This window comes from Paramormyrops kingsleyae, chromosome 5, assembly GCF_048594095.1.
Source record: "Paramormyrops kingsleyae isolate MSU_618 chromosome 5, PKINGS_0.4, whole genome shotgun sequence".
Classification (NCBI taxonomy): Eukaryota; Metazoa; Chordata; class Actinopteri; order Osteoglossiformes; family Mormyridae; genus Paramormyrops; species Paramormyrops kingsleyae.
This window is the reverse complement of record NC_132801.1, coordinates 33,971,415-33,991,060: the sequence shown is the minus strand read 5'-3', so window position 1 is coordinate 33,991,060 and position 19,646 is coordinate 33,971,415. Positions and strand designations below refer to the sequence as shown.

General features: G+C 41.7%; 1 protein-coding gene across 3 annotated transcripts in view; it reads right to left on the bottom strand.

Moving 5' to 3' along the window:
• The window catches only part of kcnj12a (potassium inwardly rectifying channel subfamily J member 12a), a 33,857-nt gene extending 14,461 nt beyond the window's left edge, over positions 1–19,396 (bottom strand). The window contains exons 1-2 of one of the 3 annotated variants that reach the window (XM_023819230.2): positions 19,369–19,396; positions 12,594–12,692 (exon numbers count right to left, since the gene is read on the bottom strand). The gene's annotated coding sequence lies outside the window, so the exon portion shown is untranslated. Of the gene's footprint in view, positions 1–12,593; positions 13,164–19,368 lie in introns of those variants that run through there. The other 2 variants (XM_023819229.2, XM_023819228.2) reach the window with 2 other exon arrangements.
• Between the last annotated feature and the right edge of the window lie 250 nt (positions 19,397–19,646).

The following is a 19,646-nucleotide window of genomic DNA, read 5'->3' as shown; positions in this document are numbered from 1 at the left end:
ACAGAAGGGAACGTTGTAGTTTTATCCTGTTTAAGCACTACTTCTCATTTCTGGCTCATTAAATCGGTCGCACACACTATACTGTCCAACTTATCTTTGGACGTGTTGCTACGGAGTTTTTTACGTGAAGCACCGCGCGTAATATGTTATCAAGTGATATTGCTAACAATGGCTACCAATTAACCGGTCTAGAATAGGATTTCGTGATTAGTCGAATTATTTGTCGGATTTAAGGTAGTTCGGGCTAATTGTAAGTGAACGAAGATAAAGGCCATTTAAACTGAGGTACCTTAAATCCGACAAGTTGTCCGGCTAAGCATAAAATCTTGCTTTTTCCATATGGGTCCATGGTATTGCTACTTCTGTGGCAAGTGGAACATATCCGACTCGGTTTTCCCGAGTTTTTAGCGGATGTGACGTAATATCGGAATCCGAAAATCGGATCCCGAGGCAAATGGAATGCAGATATTTATTTATTTATTTGAACAGTAGACCGTTCAAGGTTTCTGGGGCTGTCGTTTAGTGTTTCTATGACAAAAACTCATGTAGTGTTTTAGATTTTTAGGTTTGGCGAGATTTCTGTATGATCCCACGGGGGAGATTACCGACTCAGAGGGTTAAGTTTAAGTAACAGTTTTTAGATATACCTGTAAAGCAGACTGATACAGCTGTGAAATGAGATGTAAAATGTCTGAGTGCGATTATTCTCTGATAACAGCACTCATAGAATGCCTCTTGTCAAATCAGATTTCTTGGTTGGAAGTAACTTTTTGCATAAGAGTGTTTAATGAATGCATTATGAAGCTGCACTGAATGTGAAGCATTACCCATTTTTTCCTTCCTGGAATCAAAAATTCTCCTCATTAACTCCAATTAAGCTGAAATTGACATATGGACTTCTACCAAATATCATGTTTGTGCAGTCAAAATTTTTGTCATATTGTTTTTGTTAAAGATTTCAGCCTAAATGCCATCCATCAATCCACCCATCAATCTTCCATTTATGTTGATCAGGCTCCACCTCATAAATAATCTGAAATTATATCTGCACAGTTGACTTCTCATGTTTAGAGGCTGTCAGTACAAAACACAATCATTTACAAATGAGTTGACTGGGAAAAACAAAGATCTTTGACACATTCAAAAGACACTATAACCAAAATAACTGTATAACCTATAAATTGATTTGATGTAGAAATATTCAATTATCTGACAATAAACATAAAAACATACCAGAGGGACCCCCCCCATCAGCCTGATCTTAAAAATATGGCAACCTGCCCTCCCCCCCAATAGGGAGAATATTTTCTTTGTAAGAGTGGCTCTCACTTCAAAAAAAAGGTTGGGGACCAGTGGTCTACAGGGTGCAGAGGTAAAAAAAAGCTGTATGGTCTAAACCCAGAGTATTAATGAGGCGTGGCAGTGCCCAGCTGCTCGTCATAGCTGTGGCTTATGGGTAATAAATTCCTGCGTTACCGAGACATTACAGATATTGTATTACATGGCCAGTACAGGTCCTGTGTTACCGAGACATTACAGATATTGTATTACATGGGCAGTACAGGTCACGCATTACCGAGACATTACAGATATTGTATTACATGGGCAGTACAGGTCCTGTGTTACTGAGACATTACAGATATTGTATTACATGGGCAGTACAGGTCACGCGTTACTGAGACATTACAGATATTGTATTACATGGGCAGTACAGGTCCTGTGTTACTGAGACATTACAGATATTGTATTACATGGGCAGTACAGGTCACGCGTTACTGAGACATTACAGAAATTGTATTACGCGGGCAATACAGGTCACACGTTACCGAGACATTACAGAAATTGTATTACATGGGCAGTACAGGTCCTGCGTTACCGAGACATTACAGATATTGTATTACATGGGCAGTACAGATCACGCGTTACCGAGACATTACAGATATTGTATTACATGGGCAGTACAGGTCACGCGTTACCGAGACATTACAGAAATTGTACAGTATTACGAGGGCAGTACAAGTCACGCGTTACAGAGACATTAGAGATACTACTGTATGTTACCTGGGCAGGACTGGTCCTGAGATACTGTGTTACTCGGGCAGTACAGGTCCTGTGCTTTACAGATGCTGCAGATGCTATATTACAGGGGAAGTACCAGTCGTGTGTTACACAGACATGACATGTACCTGCACTGCGGGTTCTGTGTCATGCTGATGTAACAGGCCCTACATCAGACAGGCACTGCATGTTCTGTGTTACTTTGCTCATACCTGCCCATACTGACAGGTGGCACTGGGCCTCTGGGTGTCAGGCCCTGCCCTTCCCTCTCAGAGGCTCCTCGGTTTTGTGCGTGTTAATTATCCAGCCGGCTGAGCAGCCGCAGCCAGAGCCGCCTTGTGGAACGTTCATCATTAAAGGAGCGAAATACCCAGGGCTCTGCCTAATCACGGCACATGGCTTATTCTTCTCTGATAATTCCTCTCTTTTTTTTCCCTTTTAACAAAAGCACTCTGCTCTCTGCCCTTCTGTATGGGTGGCCTTAATTCACGCTCCATTAAGGTCCATTTGATAGACATTTTCTCAAACCATTTAACAGAAAATCACTAAACTGCAGGTCAAAAGAACATTTTCCTTCGTGCCTGAGACCACGTCTCCGGGTTTCTGTGATTACAGAGGATGTCTGTCAATGTTGCATCAGTGAAACATTTTTTGGTCATTTTTCAGGCACCCATTGGATGAATTGCAGCTGAATACAGATCAGTGACTCTGCTACATTCTCCCACTAGATAAAAAATATTCTCTCAGATGATGTCACAGGCCTTTCAGCATGCAAAGCTCTATTTCAACATAGAACCTTTAGTGTTCAACAGATCTGGTTATAGCTGCACTACATGTGTGGCATTCTTTCATCTTCACTATTTACACACTCCTCCCCCAGCAGGTAGTACGGCAACAGCTTCACCCCCGTGGGATTTTAAGTCTGAGCACCCTAGCTCATACCAGTGACTGTGTCACTATGCCACTACATAGGGATTCAATGAGGATACTGTCCACAGATTGACGAAATACAGGGACGAGCAACGTCACAAGTTATGAAATCATGAAAGTGGCTGACTAACATCGCTCAAAGCACCCGTTACTCTCGCATTGTTTCTGTGCCGTGTGTGAGGGTTACGCAATGCGCCCAGCAGTTCAGCTCAGCAGTAAGCAAGTGAAACTCTTGTGGGAGTGTTAGCAGCTGAAATAGATTAACTTCTGCAGGGCTCTCTGATTTTCCGGTAACTTTTGGATAAAAGTCCTGCTATCGGGCTCAGCAGATCGGCTGGGATTTGTTCTAGAATCGGCGTGAGTTGTGACGTCACGAAATCTCCCTGAAACCCTTTAACCCGAATGCGGTGTCTGTCAGTACGGATTACAAACACCACACGTTTACTGAAACCTAACGGGCCTGATGGAAATCACCGTGGACCCCCTCAGATGCTCTCCCCAGCTCCCTCTCTCTTGCTGCTACTCACACATAAAATCATTTGCTCTGAACTTAAAAAAAAAATTACAAACCATAAATGACCAAGGATTCTGAACAGCTCTGAATCCTGATTGCTGAACGGTAAATGAGACATTATGTTTCCCCTACAAGTTACATTTTATAATAATTATGTACATTAAAAAATAATAATAATAATTCGGTAACACCCTACTTGTAGAGGCACAGTTACTACTGAGGTATAAATCATGAACGATTCATAAACAAATATACTTGTTGAGATAAAAGATGCGTCAGTTCCTTAATGAATACGAGGTCAGTATTTCACTTGTCTTATTCATGACTTGCTCCTTCAGTAGTTCCTTATAAGTTCCTTCAGTAATTCACAAAATCTATAGGATTAACAGATTTAGTAACAAATGTGGTAACTGCTTGGGATGAAACATGCATCATGATTCATTAATGATGAACAAATATGAGATCAGTATTTAATGTGTTATTCATGACTTGTTCCTTCAGTAGTTCACAAAGGGTTACAAAATTAACAGATCTAGTAACAAATATAGTAATGATAAATTAACATTAGATTAGTATGTAACTAATAGCACAATACTACATTATATGTGCCCCATCAAGTAAAGTGTTACCAATAATTCTTAACTTTTCTATTCTATCATTATCCTCCCACATGAACTGTCAGCACTTGTTTCATTGTGATAAATATCTGTCAACAATAACTCTGTATTTATTGTTTATTATGAGTTTTCATGTACTTCCCTGCAAACTCTAGCAGGTGGAACAGATGAGTTTTCTGCCTCAGAAAGGCCTCATCATTAATTCTTTATGAGCGAGACATGCATATTTTACTGACAATCCTATCACACTTTTTAAAACATTTGCTGACAGCAGGGTACTTCCAGTGGCAAATTTTCCAGGCAAAACTGAAACCGTGAGCTGGTGATGCGGTAAACTCAGTGCTGTAGAAAACATAAAGAATGGATCGATTGTGCTTTTGTGAGAAACTTACTGAACTTACACCTAGGTCACATTGCTGTGATTGTTGTACAATGAAGTGACAAATTGCTTTTTTGAGATTTGTTTTGCAGTGTGTCGAACAAAATCTAGACAGTGATTTGTGATGCCTAACCTGCTCAGTAATTGTTCCCTTTCTCACTTCAGCTGTGTTTTTATGAAACAGCAAAGCATCACGAATTAAGCATGTGGGACCACAATGAAATGTGACTCTTCAAAATGCTTTCAGAGGCTTTTAATTGGCCCTCTGTGACCCAGAGAAGTAGTTGCCATGGCAGCCGTACGCTGCCGTCCAGCCCTCAGTGTGTAACGTGACACTTTCATCCTCATGGGGGTCACATTCACAGATGCGGCCCCGTGGGGGGTGGGTGGGGGGGGGTTGGGGGGGAATGCTGTGGGCTTATTTTTAAACAAGAACTAAGAATTTACTTCTGACCCAAATTATACTATGTGTACAAAACAGGATGAAGAGCTGTCAAAATTAGGTAAAATTTACACATGAAATAGTATCACGGTGTAAGCGAGGAGGAAGAGCAACTTCACTTCTTACTGCCAAACTTTTGAACTACTACAAAATTTGAACCTTTGCATGATAACTATGAATATTTCACAAATAAATAAATATATTTAAATTGCAGTTAAACTTGGAAATGCAAATAATACATCAAAAAGATGGAACAGGGAATGAAGTTAAATACTTAATATTTGATTTCTTCATTTTAATATATGCACATTTTGTACTGGTGAATAAGTTGCACAAATCTCCAGGGTAAAGTTGTACTCCAACATTATGGAATGAAAGTGTTGCTTTAGGTGGCCTGAACTATGTACTTAAATTACTGAGAATTAAAACATCAATATTTTATTGATTTCCGCCACCAATTACGTTTCCAGAAGGGATCCAAAGCCTTGTTAGTCTACTGGATGAGAGTCCACCTGTTCCCTTTGAGAAATTAATGTTTGATCTCCACTGAATGCACACAAGACGCACTCTTAGCAGCAGAAGCTCATTCAAAGACAATCTGAGAGATACGAGGAATATGAATTTGCCATTACTTTAAGTCAGTGTGAAGGCCTGACTTTATTTTTTGTGTCATAATTGCCAGAGATGATAACCAGATGTTTTCACATCTCAGTATTTGGGCAGGCAGCAAATATTGTATTCCAACTCTTTGAAAACTAATTTAGTATAGCAGGATTCCTTCAGTAACATTAAATGCCATTAAAATATTTAGCAGGAGAATGGAGTCTGTACGATGTACTTCTAAGTGAATTACATTTTATTTTATATCCCTTGAAGTTTGTGTAAAATTGTCTTATTATAAAAGGGAGTATTTTAAAACTTGCTTGTTTTTTATTGCAACTTCTTGAATTTTAACAAAAAGAAATAATCAAATAAAATTATTAAAATCACAACTTTAAGCTGTCCAGTTTGTTTAACATATACATAACATATAGAAATATGTTCCCCTGTTAAATTTTAAATAATACTGTTACCATTATGTGTAAGCAGATAATTTATACACATAACATGTGATTCCCCAGCCTTTGCCAGGGTTGAAGGCCTTTTCAATCAATCAAAAGTGTTTTAATTTAGCAAATTTTCCTGTGTACTTATGGCTAAACTCTGACCTCCTACAAGACTACATTAAAAAATATATGCAAGTGTTTATGTTTTATATATTTTTGTTGAAAAGGATTTCATAGTAATACTAGCTTACATTGTCTTCATTGAAATTGTACTTTTTAGATGGCTGAAATAAAAAATTGTTTTAATGCTACTTTAAGCAACAATGTGTTAAGACAGCTGTGTAACACTCTCTGTATTTGAAAATTCTACCATAAAACATCATTGCTGCCTAATTAGTGACATCTCCAGCAAATTCGTCAAGAATCACGCTCTGTGATTCAGTTCATAAATGAAAATGACATGTAAATAGAACCACTTCGCTATGCCAGCCTCATAACAAGAGTCACTGTTGAGAGACGTACGTATCTGCAGTGTGGTTCTGTTGGCAACCGGTGTCGGGTTAGTAATGCAATCTGCCTGCCACTGTACCTCAGCATGCTTTCTGAAAGGCGATCAGGCCCCTCTATGGGCATCCATGTTGTTGTTAGGCACCTCGGTTACTGTGCTCCAATTACGGACGCATATCAGCTATGGCACCCCCAACCCCCCACCCAAGGTACTCTCTCATGCCCCCCCCCCCCCCCGCCCCCCATGCAACACGCTGCCGATGGATCATTCCTCAAGTGCAGCGACAACGATGCTTGCCCCTCCAAAATGAAAATGAGACACAAATACCAGAATAAATTGGACTGTCGCTCAATTATGTTGACAAACAATTATGCACCATGAAAGAAAAATTGGGACATTGCTTTCGATCTCTCGTTTGTGGCACAGAACAGTTTATCTGTGACTAAGCCTTTTAATGAGGTCACTAAAGTGAGTCAGCACGGGTCACTACACTGTAGACTCTGTGACCCAACTCCCTCTCTCTACATAGCCCCTCTGGTCTTCTGGCTTGGCAGTAAAGCCTTTGTATGATAATAAGGCACACAGCCACTATATATAGTGTAATATATGCATTGTGGCTCAGTGGGTAGCACTGGACCTCACTCCTCCACTGCTGGGGGGTTGGAATCTTGCCTCTGGTTGGCTTGAGGAATTTTCACACTCTCTCTTTGTTGTGCAGGTTGCCGGTTTCCTCCCACTACATCCAGTTAGGCTAATTGGTGTCCCTTGATTGCCCTGACCAGGAGGAACGGTCAGAAGATGGACGGATAGGCACACTGTAATTGGAAGAGTTTTTATTCCATCAAGATAAATTAGATACATGTTCTACACCTGTACAAAGTTATTATAAACCATCTCTGCCGTTAAGCATTACTAATAAAAATGCATTTAACATTTCTTCATTTATCTCTGTCTCTCCCGCTGTCTGGAATTGCAGAGAGCTTTTCATTATATCCTACTAGATAGGGACTCTGAACCACCACTGATAACAAACATGACATTGGAGGCTGTCGAATTTGTGTTTTGGTGAAATATATCATGACGAACCACAGGCTTGATGAATTAAATAAAGCATTTGGCTTTGAAATATAGCTGTTTTTTAGTATCCCAATGGGATTATGTTTTTAAAACATCTGCATCTGTGTCGTTTGGTGTCCTTTACCAGCCAGGTACAGTATGAAATGCTGGAAGGGGGTGCAAGATAATCCTGTGATTTAATTCAAGGATAATGGCAGTCATATGAATATTCACACTATTATCAGTGTGATTTCTTGTGGTCACTGATATTCATCTATCGTTTATAATATACTTCCAGGCACAATGATATTGTTTCTTAAAAAAATCAAATATCACCTTCCTTCCTCTTGGATTTACATTTGCTGCCGTCTTTACCTTTAATACTCAAGTGCAGTGGCAGGCATGAACTTCGTCAGTCATTTTGTTTGTCAGAATTCTAATCTCTTGACCTCATTCTCTGACCATATTTGCTTCGTAGCCTTAAATGCAAGATACATGAGATGCAAGATGTTTTTTTCTAGAATATTCCCTTAGTCAAGTGTTCCTGCTAATGACATGGAAGTATACTTATTTAACACACTCACTCTTATGTGAATCCCGCTGCCAATCAAAGGATCAAATCTCACAGAGGATTTTTTATTAGCCTTTTAATTGTGTTTGCAAATGGAATCTTGTTGCATGACTGCAGGCAGTCTGGCCCCTTTACCGCTGGAGCGAGGTCACCGTGCTCCCACCTGGACGCGGGAATCCACCCCCCCACCACATTGGGGCCCTGCCAGCTGGTTGCTGGGTGGCAGCCCCCCCCCTCACCGCCCCCCCCATCTCCATCTCCACAGCCCCGTCATGCCCCAATTCCTGCTGTCTCACCCCTTTTTCTGAAGCTTGGCAAAAATGTACAGTTTTTCTTTGAATGCATCTAAACTAACTGCTAATATTAGTCTCATAGAGGAACAGTTCTGATTATGAAAAGCCACACTTGACCTAAGCACTGAAAAACACATTTTAAAAGCGTTATAAATGTACATTTTGACTTCAGCATTTGGCGCTTGCTACACATCTTAATCTACTGAAGCAATACAATACAGAGCCAATAGAGGCAGACTTTGGCTCCATATTAATTAAAGAACAGTTATAAAATTCCATTCTGCAAGGTCATTATCAATCCAAATTAGTAATATATCTGCCATGATCATAAGCTTTCAATTCACCTCTTTGTGACACTATATAAAGTCACATTCATAGCACCCCCACCAGACATCTTGCACCTGTTGGGGGTGAGATATTAGCTTAAGATGTCCGCTGACGCGTCACTATGGCCTGTCTCAAATTGCAGCGGAACTCGAGCCCTGGCCGGACATGCAATAAGACCATCAAATGGTTCCTTAACCCACCTCTCGGGCACATCCCCAATCCTCGACTCCAGTCTCGAGGAGGTTGAGTTACTCGGGGCCACACGTGTGCATGCAAGGCAGGGTTCCGACGCGTGGCGAGGACGTCATGTTTAGCCAGGACCCGCAGTCACATAATGGCTGCATATATGTGTATACTTTGGGGCTGACTCCTTGAATGTGCCTGCGGCTGGCGTCCGATTACTGCGCATACTTGGGCACAGTGCCCCGCAAAATCAAATGGCAGTTTCCAAATGGCAGTACGGCCAACCGGAATTGTGAAGGTCCAGGGCAGCCATGCTTCCGCCATGGCAGGGTGAGTGGATGCCGTTGAGGTCTTCCATCAGCAAGGACCCCCAAGCCGAAAAGGTTACCAGAGCGCGGGAGCCTTAGAATAGCATAGGGTCTGCAGGAGCTGCTCATTCGTAAACAAGGCTGGGGGGGGCGCTTATTAGGACGATGCATAACAGTCATTTTTGGAAAGTCACACACAGCAGGTTTTTCAAACTCATATACGTGTTATCCCATATGTTAGCAAACTTGCGGCATATTACCATTTCTGTACACAGTTCAGATCGAGTATTCCTCTGGTCCGGGCTTTTTAAATATTACAAAACGCGTGTTGATATCATCCTGCTGAATCTTAATGAACGCAAAACGTTCATCGTAACAAAGTGAAACGATTTTCCCAATTGTCTAAGGTGGGGGATTGCATCTTGGCAAGTTTTCTTCTTAAAAAAGATCCTAGTAACCTTGGCGCTTTTTGTGCGTGTGGGCGCACCACTGATTACATGTGAGTTTCTCAAACTTTGCAGGTGCTGTTTATGGTTTGTTTGCATCATTATGTTATCACCTGTTGTTCTCGTTCTTTTTTCTTTTACTTCCTGTCTATCATTCGGCCTGCTCACCTGGATTTTTTGAAGAAACCGTGAACTTCAGTGTGCCAACAATGCCTTGGACAAATGTATCGATTAAAAAAAAAGACGACTGATGAAGAGCGACAGGCAGAAGGGGAGTGTGAGCAAGGTGTTGTAGGACAGACATGGGGGGCAAGAGGTGGGTGCATGCCTAGCGTTAGTGTGGCGTCTCGCAGGGGGGTGGAAACCACAGGGTCGCCCAGCTCCCGGCAGACGGAGAGCTTTGGTTCCTGTGGGCTTCCTGACTCTGCATCCCGTGGGAAGCGGCTGGGCAGAACAAACAGTCACGCGGGCAGCAGAGGCATGCCAAAGCTTTTTCGTGTTAAACGCTGGGAAATCGGTCAGCGCCTTTGGCGCGAGCTAAAAATTCCCAAAGCAGAACTATATACTCTCCTGCAGCTCCTCAAGGAAAACAGGCTATTGACTGAACAAAGTCAAAGGCACCATTTACAGTTTCCATCTCACACTCACAGACTACGAGTCCCAGGGGCAGGCCTTAGCTTACGTAACTTTGAGATGCCTGAAGGTTATTCCCACGTTTAAACCCGAAAACTCATAAGCCGCTGTTCAAACACCATTCCTGCATCTATCAAGACCCTAAAGCACATAAAGATGACAGGTAGATGTCAGATGCTGGAATGTAGCTTTGCGTGTGGCCGTTTCAGCTCGGTGGATCTTCACACTCTAGTCACGTTAGCATTAGCAACGCTGGACGGTAAGGCTCGCACCTTGTACTTTTCCTGTCACGTGTTGGTTTGCCAGCACAGCTGCACTAAAACGCCGAGGTTAAACCTGCTGAATTTGTACTGAAATTCACTGACCTATAAATAGAAATATCCCACATGGTGAGTGAGCATAGGGAAAGTGCGTGTGAACAGTCAGGCCTCCTGGGCTCCGGCTGCAGTCTCCCCTTCCACTCCGCTGGAGCCCAGGGCTCTCCTACCACTCAACAAGCTGGGTTATGGCGGCAGCAACACTCCATTCAGGGGTGCACACGCGTATTGACGTTCCTGTGACAGACACAACTCCGATAAAAGGGAATCGTTCACCTCAGCAATACATCCGTGAACTAAAACAGCATCAAAGTGATGGGATTGTCAAAATCTCACCTAACTGCCCAGAACGTAGATGATTAATGTGCTAAAACCTGCTCCCCAATATGCTGTGAATGTTTAATGCCTAAGTCACATTTTACAGAACTGTCGCTGTTTTAACGCTGTAAGATCCTTCTCCACTAGGGGGCATCTCTGTGGTGGCGAGCTCAAAGTCGCATGTAAAATATCCTCTATTTAGTCCCCTCTTTTTTTGTGTGGCACTGCAAGAAAACTTTCTAGAACTTTGTCTACAATCCAGTCTGCAGGTAGCATTCAAGCTGAACACCTTATCAGTCCTTGAACGAAAGGAACATCTTCGCTCTCCATCGTATAAGTTTATTCTGCTTTTATGTCACGAGAAACAGATTTTAAGTCATATTTGTGAAAGTACAATAAAGATTGCCTGAAATTTGCACTTAATACTGCATTGAAATAAAGGCTGTACACTCATTTAAGTAATCCTTCAAATTAATACTTTAAATACAAATGTATAACAATATTTTTTGTAGTGCTGTTTCTATTCAAAGATGGACAACAGGTGTCCACTTGATGAATTATTTAAAGAAATAAAACAGCATTATTATATATTATAGGCAAAAATAACTATTAAAATATATGTTGACATTTTTAACAGTTTTTTTATTATTTCTACTTGTGGCCATTAAGTAATTAGGTATATTTTGAAATAGTATTACTGGATAATGTTTTCTTATACAACAACATGGGTGCTGAATTACAGAAATGCGTATCACTATTGATAGTTTTGAAGACAATCAAATAATTGATCTGTACCGCACAGACATCTCTGATGGCAATAAAGGTCCAACCTGTTTGAATGAGTGTTGGATGTTAAATGTTTCATTCAAAATGCTAATATAGTCCTTTATATACACCTGCTTTCAAAATTATTGCAACGATTGTAAAATCTGCAACGATTTTGATAAGCTTTACAATGGATTCCACTGTTTATTACCAAAATGTAATTTTTCTTCAGCAACTACAAATCAGAAGTGTTCTAGAATTTTTTTTAGTCATTATAGACTTATTTTCATCTTAAAGCACAGAAGTCTTTGGGCTGACTGCATTTATCAGAAAACAAAGCAATATTTTCTGTTTGGTTAGTGTTTGCTTATAACACCGATAACAAAATTCTACAACAATCCCTGAGCTCTGCGCTGAACCGTCTATCAAGTTCAGGCCTTAAAGGGGCAGAATATCTAAGGGCTGTTGCTACATTTTGCCTTTATTGCTTACAGTGAGGTAGCCATAAGCAGTGACTTGTCCATTCGTTCCTATGTGACTAGGGGGATGTAGCTGTTGCATTTTTTGTCGCACTCATGGCGATTCACAGGCAGGTTAGCTAAGGGCGAGACTCCTCATCGCCTTCTGCACTAGTTGCTAGGTTCCCATTCTCAGCACCACATGCCGACCAGTTACTGTACGTTTCAGACTCTACACTGCAGCTATCATCGTAGACTCTTAACGATGGCAAGTCCATGGTAGGCTACATTACATCATTGCTGCTAACAGGCTACTTTAACTTAGACAGCTAACCGCGCTGGGAGCTTCCGGCACAATTTGCTAAGGAACAAAGTTATTAATAGCAATTCTGAAGTGCATTCAAAGTTTACAAGCAGTGCTTACCTCCCGAGTCTCTCCTGGTGTCACTGTCCGCTCCACTCGCCCCGGCTAGCCAAACTGCAGCATTTCCCCAGCGTGTCACCGGCGCCTCTTTTCACAAACCTACGGGTAAAACCATTCCAACCGTTTGAGCCAGAGGCACAAAAATCCTTTGAACTTCTTCATCTCTGTCGGTCCCAATTCTTTGCCTGTTTGATTTGACCTCCCACAGATCTTTAGACACAACGTGAAACCCCAATGCCTTATTCTCTCTCTCTTTCTTTTTTTTCCTTAATTAAAAAGAAAATATCACCCTCCAAAAGCAATTAGATTCTTTGGTTGAGAAAAAGGGAGCTAAATAACAATTTCCCAACATAAAAACCACATGGTATCTTCATCCACCGGACTAGTTCCTACAGCAGCCTATAATTTTCCTTCCCAAGACAAAATGTTAGTATTTCGGAAACTCTTTCCTCCACTTGTTCCCCTCTTTCTCACATACACGGTCTCATTCAGGCTTTGCTTTCTGATCCAGTTCTGCAGTTTGGTGTCTCTCTTTCTCTCTCTCCTCCTCTCTCTTACTGTTGCTCTCTCCCTCTCTTCCTCCCTCCCTCTCTCTCTCTCTCTCTCTCTGTCACAGAGCTGTAGCTGCCATTTGCAGCCCCCGTCGTCTCATTCTACAAACACTCCCTCCCACCGTGGTACCGATGAATGGCAACCTGATGCATGGAGACAAGCACACAAAGTTCCGAATCAGTGCTGCCTTTTAAGATTGACATCCCAAATGTCCATTGACTCCTATTGTGTGTGATGTCACCGCATGCCGGAGCTGTCGCTGAGGTGTCATAGCTATCAAAGCAGGTGCACGTCTGCCTTAGCAGGCTGATGCTGGGACCTCTCTATGACATAGTTTGTACCCAAATGCATCGAAGTGAATTTTCAGAAATATCGCTTGTTTGGGAAATGATGTTCAAGAAAAAACAAGTCTTAAAATAACAGCTTTTGCAAGCTTTTTATAAATTATGCTGTTAATTTATGTGTCTCCCCTCATCTCCTTCAGTACGGAGAAACACTTTCGCGTGAAGTAGCACCCCCCTTAGAGAGTGCGATAGTGAATAACCTTAAAGAGACACGCTCACGCCTGTGTCACCCTCTGAAACTCTCTGGCATCTTTCGGGGATCCTCTTTGATGAAAAGGGGTCACATTTCAGCTGCTCTTCCTCCGATTACATCTGTAGGCAAAGCTCTGAGTGGGTATGTGCTGTGCTTGACTGTGATAAACAGCTGGATTTTTGGCACGGTGTGCAGTGGATTGCTGCCCCCCCTATGAGCACGGTCTCTGACGTGCCATCCTGCAGGGCGGTGCACAGTGACGCCTGTCACACTTGTCCCATGCATAATCAATATTGACCCTACGAATGTCGTGAAATCTGCTGTCAGCCTGTGATGGGCAGACAGGCGAATCTGATTCCAGGTCAGGGGGGAGATCACGGCTCCCCTGCCTCATAGATAGAGTCTGTTTGTCTGAAATCGATCAGATTGTGAACACGAAATTCACCGGAGAGTCACTAAGGGCTTGGGTGACTTGCCCTCCTCGTCTGTGTGACTGAACCTAGTTGTATATAAAATGGCAATTTACAATGACAGCCTTGACCAAGATTATTATCCAGTGTGTCTATATATACATACAGTGTACATTCTGTGTAATATACATTATAATAATGTCCTTAATCTCTAATGAGCCATCTTTCCTGTTATAGCTGCTCTGCTACCCTTGTATTGTTTGATTAGTCTGTCCATCAAAGCTGGAGCTCATAAGCTAACAACCAGCCCCCCCCAGTATCACTGTGCAGGTCGATCTGTGTAGGTTACATTCTGTAGCCTTCAATTTCCCTTAAATGGACAGAAGTGGAGTGGAGATATATCTTCCAGGCCTTCTAATTACAGCTTGTCTGCACTTTTATGTGTCAGAAGTTGGATAAATGGAATTGATCTGATATGTTTGCAAACGTGTGTCATTAATATGCATTGTATTGAATCTGAGATCTTCTTAGACTTCAGTGTTACCTTGTCATGGGTGATATGATGCACCACTGATCTGTCATAGTAAATGGGTTCCAATGAGTATTTTGTCTATGTAGAGAAGAGTGAGAACGGAGGCAGATATTACAGGGTTGGAAAGGTTCGCCGGGAAATGAAAATTGAGTCAGAGCTAATTTGAAGGTGTCATTTCTCATGATATCATGGAGTTGTGCTTAATGGCAGGTGCTGTCATCACCATGGCTGACGGTCGCATGTCGCAGTTGGATGCGCGTGTGTCTGTGCTAAAATTCTTGCCAGGCTGTATCTCCCAACATCTGGCTTCTCTCACATCTACAGGCCTGCAATATCCCCTGAATGATTCTGCTCTGGCTTTCTGAATTCTCCATCAGTAGAATAATCATTGCCTGTGGGCTTCATACCTTCTATCACAGGTGTAGGTTTTTTCAGGTACCCTAGGTTAAAGAGTGCAGAAAAATGTCCATGTGCACCATCGCCAACGATACATCCCAACACTTCTTCTGTGTAGCCTCCTTATAACTCACAGTACTGCTCATGTAACTCATAATACCCTGCAGGGTGATTTCGGTACAAGACAAAGACCAGGACTCATGCCGATGCACTGTTATAAAAAACAAAAAAAAAACATTACTCATAGGGTGAAAGGCTCCTTGTCTTGTGTCTTACTCAACGCTTGAGCGTTCAGCAGAGATGGGTGAGAAGATTCTAAATACAGCTTTGTTGGATGCATTCAGTCTACAGACATGAATCATGCCCACAAAAGCTCTTTGCTCGCTAAATCTCAGCTTCTGTTGAGGCATTGAGACTCAGGCATCACAGTCACATCTTCAGTGTCTAGTACTGCACACAATTAACACATTGCCACCTCTTCACCCCCATATAATGAACGCTGTAACATCATGTCATAGATACTTTAGTGCTTGGGTTATGATGGGCAGGGGACACTCTGGCTGGGGGGGGAGGGGGGTTGAGCAGGGGACACTCTGGCTGGAAGTTGCTTCTCACTTTTGCGAACCCAGTCAAAAATGACGGCTGCGGAACGATGTCTCGCCGATGGGAAGGTTTGAGTCATCTTGCCTGCCAGGCCTAAATGTAACCTTTATGAAAGGAAACAGGCAAAGGATACCCAGAAGCACGTGTGCAGGGGAGCTGCCCTGGTCACCCTATATCGCCGAGCATGACCATGACTCAGAGTGGAGTCTGCAAGGACCAGCTGCAATCATCTCCCTCTCATCTGCATGAACAGGTGGGCCCTTCAGATAAATATTACACAATGGAGAATGCCACCGTGTTTAAGAGAATGACATGTCATCTCTCCATCGGCATGTGCTATTAGATGCCTCCATCAGTCGATATATTATGCACCAATTGTTTATTTATAATGATAACAATGATTTATACAAAAAAAGTTCGGGGAGCACGTTTTTTTAAAACCGACAGAGGAAAGCTGATTTTGTGGATAAAGGTGGCCAAATGCTTAAACAAATATTATTTCCAGGTTATAAAATATAAAATATTTTTCAATGGTATTCTGAAAGAGAAAAATTTGGCAGTAAAGTGGGAAAGCTGGGAAAATGTGTATCATCTGCAAAAAAAAAAAAAAATGCTTTCACTGTAAAAACACTGAGGGCACGAGGCTGAAGTACACCTTGGATGGGATGCCAGTCTATTATAGGGCACATTATAGGGCACAAGGCTGGGGTACACCCTGGATGGAATGCCAGTTCAACATAGGGCACAAGGCTGGGGTACACCCTGGATGGAATGCCAGTTCAACATAGGGCACAAGGCTGGGGTACACCCTGGATGGAATGCCAGTTCAACACAGGGCACAAGGCTGGGGTACACCCTGGACAGGATGCCAGTCCATTACAGGACACACACACACACACACACACACACACAGGGCCGTGAAGCATCAGTGTTTCCCACTGTCAAAACACAGCTGTTGTCATTCAGTCCCCTTTCACTTTTAGACCATCTCTTGGTAACTGGTTAAAAGTCAAAACTTGAAATTGCTTTGATTTTCTTATTTATTTATTTTCCCTCATTTTCAGTGAATTTGCACTGCAGCCCTTGGACATCTGCACTGTTCTTTGGACTGCTCCACAGACAGTAATAAGCCAGCAGGAATTCCTCGTCTCCCTGTACTGCAGTGTGACTTCAGAGGCTCTTAAGATGTTTCCCCTTTAATGCTTTTGAATGCTGTGTTTTATACACCACACATGATTTGATCTCTGCAGGAGGCAATTAGCTGATTTTAAATATTAATTCAACTCTTGTAAATATTACACCACTTGAAGGCTCCTGTAGTCAAGATTCGATTTCTGACTGTCAAAATAAGTTGTGGACACATGTATGTTTCGATTCCTGTTACAAGAAATAAACATAGTATGAATTCTTGAAAAGAATGTTTAAAAGGCACAGAGAGAGATGTAAAAAAGATCTAAGATAATGACGACTCTGCCTCCTCGTGCAGTCCTATCTCTGAATGAATCTTCTGTTTGACATTAGTTTTAGTTTGTCCTACTTTGGTTATTCTTACTTTTTGTACTGATAAGGTCTTAAACAGTTATTGTTAGTCTGTATCTCATGGGAAATCTGTCATCTGAACTCCCATGTGGTACGCATTACCATAACTAATAATAAACTAATTTAACTGATATAACTAATATACAGTACTGTGCAAATGTCTTAGGGCATCAAAGAAAAAGCTTTTACTTGAAGACTGTAGTGTTGGCTGTTTACTGCAAATACTGCTGTGATTCCAAGAGTGATTTTGAAATGGCCACACGATCGAACTTTAACAGACATGGTGTAATAGTTTTACCCCAACATGAAGATCATTTAAACATACAGTACTGTTCTTCAGTAGCCTACTTTCGCACATTGCCGCATATTTTCCTGCGCTTGCATGCTGTGGCTATGGTATAAAGACCTGAGCCATCTTGCTGAAGATGACGGCAATGGATTTCACTATCTAAGCCTATTTATCTAGTTTCATTTTCTGCTTTCATGGGAGTTTTTTTCTTCTCCTCTTTACTTAATTGAACATGCTAATTCACTCACCTACTCTATAAAGCCCTGTGTTTCCTATCCCGCTTAATAAATTATTTGTAAAAGGGACTTTCATTCCTCCTCACACAGCGCTATTCCTGGCTTGCAGGCCTTCTCCGCACATTATTTCAGGGTTAATCAGGCACGATCCCTAAGCTGCAGAGGGCCTCGTACCGCTCTGCACCCAGGTGTCACGCTAACTGCACTACATGCCAGACTGAGAGGCTTACAAGGTGGGACTTTGCATGATCAGCCATACCATTCTAAATAAACAGCAGTCATTCATACGGATGGCCTCCTGAATTCTGTTTATCGCACTTGCAATTTTAGAGTAAATTTCCAAAACTCACTCAGTCCATGGGACTGTTTTTTGAGATTTTTTTTGTGGACTTGGTAAGTTTTGGAAATTTAGCAATTTAGTTTTGGCTGAATTTTATGATGTTGTAACATATGATGAGGAAGCCTAACTTTAAGTCTCAAAAACGACAAAAAATGGAGTTTTGGAAATTTGCTCTTCAGTTGTGAATATATTTTATATGTGGTGTTTTTCAATGATTTGATTGACCATTACTTCTTTAAGTTCACAGTTCATGCTTCAGAATGTGTTAACAAAATCCTCCTGTAAGTATGCATTCTCAATACAACCCGCATGAGTACTGCATGCCTGATAGGATGTTAATAAAATCCTCCTGTAAGTAGGCATTCTGAATACTCACCTGTGAGTACTGCATGCCTGATAGGATGTTAAAAAATCCTCCTGTAAATATGCATTCTGAATACTCACCCGTGAGTACTGCATGCCTGATAGGATTTTAATAAAATCCTCCTGTAAATATGCATTCTGAGTACTCACCCATGAGTACTGCATGCCTGATAGGATGTTAATAAAATCCTCCTGTAAATATGCATTCTGAATACTCACCTGTGAGTACTGCATGCCTGATAGGATGTTAAAAAATCCTACTGTAAATATGCATCCTGAATACTCACCTGTGAGTACTGCATGCCTGATAGGATGTTAAAAAATCCTACTGTAAATATGCATCCTGAATACTCACCCGTGAGTACTGCATGCCTGATAGGATTTTAATAAAATCCTCCTGTAAATATGCATTCTGAGTACTCACCCATGAGTACTGCATGCCTGATTGGATGTTAATAAAATCCTCCTGTAAATATGCATTCTGAGTACTCACCCATGAGTACTGCATGCCTGATAGGATGTTAATAAAATCCTTCACTAAGTAGGCATTCTACATACTCACCTGTGAGTACTGCATGCCTGATAGGATGTTAATAAAATCCTTCACTGAGTAGGCATTCTACATACTCACCTGTGAGTACTGCATGCCTGATAGGATGTTAATAAAATCCTTCACTAAGTAGGCATTCTACATACTCACCTGTGAGTACTGCATGCCTGATAGGATGTTAATAAAATCCTTCACTAAGTAGGCATTCTACATACTCACCTGTGAGTACTGCATGCCTGATAGGATGTTAATAAAATCCTTCACTAAGTAGGCATTCTACATACTCACCTGTGAGTACTGCATGCCTGATAGGATGTTAATAAAATCCTTCACTAAGTAGGCATTCTACATACTCACCTGTGAGTACTGCATGCCTGATAGGATGTGTTAATAAAATCCTCCACTAAGTAGGCATTCTGAATACTCACTTGTGAGTACTGCGAGCTGGACAGGTTGTGGGAATGGGTGCCTCCGGTCAAGTTCTTTCTGATCACCTCCCCTATCTGAGTTGGAAGGAGAAGACGACGTAAATTTTATTTTACAAATCCTCAGCCTGATGCGACCTGACCCATGCACTGTCTGTAATAGCCAGTGCACTGGGTTTCGGCCACGCTCTTTGCATTACACGTCGCCCATTTGCCTCAAAATGACGTTTAAATCATGTAATCTTGCCCACTCGACTCTCTGAGCATGGATCTTAGATATC